The sequence below is a fragment of the Eschscholzia californica genome, unplaced genomic scaffold (assembly GCF_041429995.1).
Source record: "Eschscholzia californica isolate CP2 unplaced genomic scaffold, dmEscCali1.0.p SCAF_2, whole genome shotgun sequence".
Taxonomy (NCBI): Eukaryota; Viridiplantae; Streptophyta; class Magnoliopsida; order Ranunculales; family Papaveraceae; genus Eschscholzia; species Eschscholzia californica.
Window position 1 is genome coordinate 27,230,771 of NW_028238309.1, and position 6,000 is coordinate 27,236,770.

General features: G+C 35.8%; 1 pseudogene; it reads left to right on the forward strand.

The window, feature by feature from the left end:
* The first annotated feature begins 1,327 nt into the window (after positions 1-1,327).
* On the forward strand, positions 1,328-3,549 carry LOC147557196 (pumilio homolog 12-like; annotated as a pseudogene).
* The last annotated feature ends 2,451 nt before the right edge of the window (positions 3,550-6,000 follow it).

Consider the following 6,000-nt stretch of genomic DNA (forward strand, 5'->3'; position numbering starts at 1 on the left):
ACACTTTAAGATGTGATATATTTGCTTGGTGTCTAAATAAAAGTTGCATTGGAGAGTAATGATACTAAGCAGATGGTCTAATACAAATCGGTGCTGCAACATGTAATATAGTATGTCCCATTGCCGAACTAGGTAATTTAGATCTTAATAACAACGGTCGAGCTATAAGCTGTAATCGTTTAATAAAAGATTCAGCTAATCCATTTGGAGTATGGGTAAGAGCTACTGGATGCTCAGCAGTTATCCTAATTGGCATGCAATAATCATCAAACGCACGTGTCCTTATCCTTATTATTTGAGAAAGAAGTCTAGCAAACACAATAGTGTGAGTTGATAATAGAGACACATGTGACCATCGTGTTGAAGCATCTATTAAGACAATAAAATATTGAAATGGCCACAAGGTGGATGGATATGTCCACATATGTCTCCCTGAATCTGTTGTAAAAAGCTAAGTGACTCGATGCTTATTTTTATTGAGATGGTCGAACAATTAACTTTCCTTGAGACCAAGATGCACATGGATAATTGTTTTGTTGAAAAATCTTCTATTCGACGCATCATTATAGAATCAGGATGACCAAGTCTATCATGCCAAATTGCAAGAGTCATGAAATTGAACACCTGGTTCATCAAATAATTAGACTTTATAGTTCTTATACTTGTATAGTTCATCAAATAACCAGAAGAAAAAGCTAGAAGCTTTTCTAGTATCAACTTTTTATCTGAGACTGTTGAAGTAATACAAAGACATTCTTTATTTTTTTCACAAGTTGTCTCAATAAGATATCCATTATGACGAATATTTATAAAATTTAATAGATTTCGTGCAGATGTAGTAGAATACTAGGAGAGATACCTAATGATACCTCCGAAATTCGAAGTCCTCTCGTGAACTCGAAACAACATGTCAAGAGGAAGGACATGAACTTCTCTCAGATTCAATCCGTAGCATCAGCATTCGCCCAATTGAGAGTGAATGAAGTTGCTAATGGGAATTCAAAATCATGTTTCTTGAATTCTAAGGACTTAGAGATCTTTCCACCTTTAGCATCACCCAATAGTACTCTAACTGGTATGCACTTGTTGAGCTTGAGCCCTAACGGAAACTCTTTCAAGCAGCAAAATGCAGTTCCAGTGTATCCGGTGTCGGGTGCTCTGGTCATGAATAATATACAGTATGTAGCTCCTCGGTTTGACCTCCCTGTTTCATCCTATCTGCGGTCGTACTATTCATTAGGGAATTCACAAGAGCTAAGTGCATCCAACATTTGGATGTATGAAAACCAGGCCCTTAACTAACAATATTGATCAACCCCGATTTTAGATGCCTATTATAGATGATGTGTGTGTTCCGAGATTTAATGCTTCAGAAGTTGCAATAACTGGTTGTGGTGTTCCTGGATGCCATTGCTTTGCTCAAGGACTCAATGACAATGGAGAGAGCGGTCCACGTGGACATGACCAGAGGCAAACCTCTTTGAGAGAGCGGTCCATCAAATGACAATGATTTCGAAGCAGTTTAAGTTTTTGACAAAATGAGAAGAGAAAATTTTCCTGAAAGGATTCTTACAAGGTCAAATGGGTTGAACTCACTAAGAGCTATTAATCCAAGTTCTATAAGAGCGAAAGAAGTACTCAATCGTTTAAACATCGATGGGAAAATGTTAAACGATAGGAATTTAAGTCGAAGTCGGGAACATGGATATTCGAAGTTACAGCTACATAAATATGAGTCGGTTGACGAAGTCATTGGACGAATATATCGATTAGCAAAAGATCATAAAGGTTGTCATTTTCTTCAAGAGAAGTTGGTTGAGGGTAGTCCAGAAGATATCCGGAAAATATTTTTGGAGATCATTGATGACATTGTTGAGCTCATGCTAGATCCTTTTGGTAATTACCTCGTTAAAAAACTGCTCGAAGTGTGTAACGAAGCTCAGAGGATGCACATACTCCACGCTATTACTAAAAGACCCGGTGAACTTATTAGAATTTCAAGTGACACATATGGGTCTGTACTTTCTTCCTCTTAATTCACCTTATGAAATTCACCTTTTCGTTAATTCGTCTTTCAATTGTTGTTTCTCTAATTACGAAATTGCAGGACCCAAGCTGTTCAAAAGGTGATAGAAATGCTTAAGACTCTGGAGCAATCTGCAGTGGTGGTTTCCTCTTTGAAGCCTGGAATAATTTGTTTAATGAAAGATCTTAATGGAACTCATGTTGCTCAGCGCTGCTTACAGTATTTAATTTCTGAACACAGCGAGGCGAGCATTTTATCATACTATGCATGCTTATCTTTAGCTCTTTCCATTTTCCATTTCGGATTTACTCTTGTTTCTGTCAGTCATACTCGAAAAGTGTCTAAAACTTTATACATACTCTATTTGAGTGTATTGAGGTGATTTTTTTTCAATTTAGATGCACTTCGTTATTGTTCATGCCTTCGTCCAATGATGCGTGCACAGAGCCTTGCACCTCGGTGATATACACTGCAAGCATATTGCTCTTTCAGTGAGGCTTGTGCTCGTACTAAAAACCCACATTTTAACTACTCTATTTTCCAGTGGTTGCCAATTAACCAGTAGTTTGCTCCATTTCAACACAACTCAACATATTATTTCTTTGAAAGATTAACATACTTTAAGGGATATGACATTGTGTCTCGAACCCTTAACCTAGAGGGTGGAAACCAACTTGGTAACCACATCCTTAGGTTGTTCACAATTTAGCATATTTACGACCAACTTATGATTAAAATCAAGGGTTTTGAATTTAGTCAGCATTCAGCCTATTTGGAGGTTTGCCTCATTGTTCATGTTATTGATAAATGAATGTCCAAGGGAAAGAATGAAATTTCTTATGCTCTATGTAGTTGGGCTCAGACAAGTAACTCTGGGGTGGGCGCGGGCTTGGATAAAGCCCAAGCCGATTCACAGCCGAACCCCCGGTTAGCTTGTGTTGCATGTGCATTGGAGATGACACATCAGATTGAAATGCAATAAACATATATAAATCTATTATCAAATTCAACGTATTAACAGTCGAGCGGTTTCTTTCTTTGTTCTTTGTGCAGTTTCTTTTGGAAGATATGACTCCACACTATTTTGTGCTTTCAACAGATCTCAAGGTTGTGTTGTACTCCAAAAGTGTTTTCTCATTTCGGAATTTAGCCAGAAGCGCCAATTGATCCGCAAGATCATTTCAAATGCCTTTATCCTTGCACAAGATCCATTTGGGTATCATGAAACATTCTATTTAGAGTTTGAAGTTTTTTGTTTTCGTGAGAGTACAATAACTTGAATAAAATATCGGTTAATTTCACGCAGGAATTATGTTGTTAAGTGTGTCTTGGGACTTCAGATTCCATGGGCTACGACTAATGTGCTCGATCAATTTGAAGGTTGTTATATAAACCTCTCTTTACAGAAAATTAGCAGCCATGTGGTTGAGAAATGCTTGATATATGGTGGTGAAGATCGTCGTTCTCAAATCATCAAAGAACTTCTAAGTGGTTCATGTTTTGAATTTCGTGTTGTCCAATAAAAGTTATCATAGCTATGGCCTTCCCTTTTGATTTTTCTTAAGTAGTCTAGAGCAAGATCAGATGGAAATTGATCTCTAATCTGGTCGTGGTTTTGACTTTGTTGGCTAACATATCTTCCTCATTCAACATTATCTTAGTTTTTTTCTGGTTTACTCCAATGTCTCAGTTTTGTTTTTGCTTTAGTGTTGTGGCTCTCATACTTTGAGGTACATAACAAACAGAAATTACATACTATATATATATATATATATATATATATATATATATGCAAGAAATGATCGGGATCATGAATAAATTGAATTTTTTTATCATGAAAGTTACACGTTAAGAGAAACTATGTGACGGCCACTAACAATGTGTGAACTTTAAGTAAATGGAATCAATATGTACTAAAAATTTAAGTTTCAACTCTCTTACATTAGCGTTCTATATCTACTTCATTACATGCTCTTTCAACAAAACAAAAAATTTCATTGCATGCTATTGAATACATTTTAATATTTTACTAGGGTATAGCCCGTGCCTCCGGCACGGACAAACTTATTAAGCACTACATGATGCAAATTTGATAGTAAGTACGAAGCAAATTTTGTTTTAGTTTTGATTAAAGAATCCTTGATACCTTCTCTTCTTTCCATTTAAACATTATGATAAATTTCATATATAGTGAATTTTATATTAGTCAGTTCCTCAAACAAAAGCATCTATCAATTCCATGAAGAGGTTATATTGAAATCAATATTTACAGAACCTATTAAAGATACAAACAACATCTATTTTGTCAAACGAAAATTACACTAAAAACTATAAGTTAGTAAAATATAAAATCACTGATAGTCTTCTCGTCCTGAAATTTGTTCAAATACTTTCTGATACCCGAATAATTGGACATACTTGTAGTCAGATTTGTGTCGAGCATATTCAAGCAGATGGACTGAAGAATCACATCTCACCATCCCGAGGAACCCCACTTAGCAATATGTATGTGATAACCCCCATCACTCAGCCAATAGCTCTTGGTTGGAGTGGCAGGAGGTTAAGTTTTCCACCTTCTATGTGGTTGGTTCGAGGCACACTGACAGTAAAAAAACACCCATCACTCAAGCATCACATGCTAAACCACAATACCCACGTAACACTACTGAGGGCAACATAATGACGACCAACCACATCAGAAGAAGTTTCCCTTGAAACTGCAAATTAGAAATAACAAGTTAGATTTCAATACAGATTATATAATATCATCAATATCCGAAACCTAGAGATAGCATATGAGAGTACCAGTAAGCATACAAGAAAGAATATAAATTCTGTTGAAACTTGGTAGGCATATAATTTGGTGGACGGACAAAACAGTAATTCACATATTGGTTGATAAGATTTCTTCATCAAATTGAGATTGCAATAGTTTACATTTCTAAACTGGGTGATACAACTACCACAATAGTAAAAAGCTAAAACAGGCATTGTACTATAGATTTTTTTCCTCTATAGGTCATATAGATTTTTTTTTTGTTCGGAAGTGCTATAGAAGGGTTATTGTCACTGACTTGTGATAGAAATATATATGATACTTTAAATTTCTCATATTTCATGAACAACGACCTGCTCTAAATTTTTCTTCCTTACAATTGATAGAAAGGAAACAAAAAAATATAAAAACATTCAATTTGACCAACCCTGCTTGAATAATAGGTTATAGGTTTGATTCTCACAGGAAGTCGAATCCATAGTTATTAAACTTGGGTGAGTTTCAAAATTGGGTTTTACCTTTTCCAATTTTTGAAAAGAACCAGCTTTGAGAGGGAATCATCATTAAATGGCTTCGGCAGCAACAACAATGAGCCAGACAGACCACCCGTCAAGAACTTATTCTCCTTGAAGATGTTTCCATTATTTTGAAGCCCCTCCTATGACGGCAGTAGAAACAAATAACAAACTACTATGCCATATATTTCTAATGTACGCAAACTACATGAATATAGATTGCATCAAACTAACTACAAATGTATGCAAACTACTTTTGAGCAACGACTCCGACAAACTGCACCACATTTGGATGTCGCACCTTCTCTACCAATGTCAACTCAAGTTTGAAAGCATTTCTGCCCAAGATAAGAAAATATTATAAACAGTTGTCTATAACAGGCAAATTTGGTAACACAATCAGTGGAACAACTTTAAGAGAAACCATCCATATCTATGTTGAAAAGCATATAACACATATTCAAAATGTTGAAAAAGAAAAGTGATATGGGTAGTCCTAACAAAAACCACCGCTAACTCCATAAGTATTATGCGTCGAAAACATATGAAAACAACATTAGCGCCCCAGAGGGAGCCTATTGTAGGTGTGATGCACAACTACAGAACAACCAATATAAGAAAGAAGGGAAATATTAAGTACGTAAATTACATCTGGATCAGTGTAGCCGTCCTTATCAAGTATA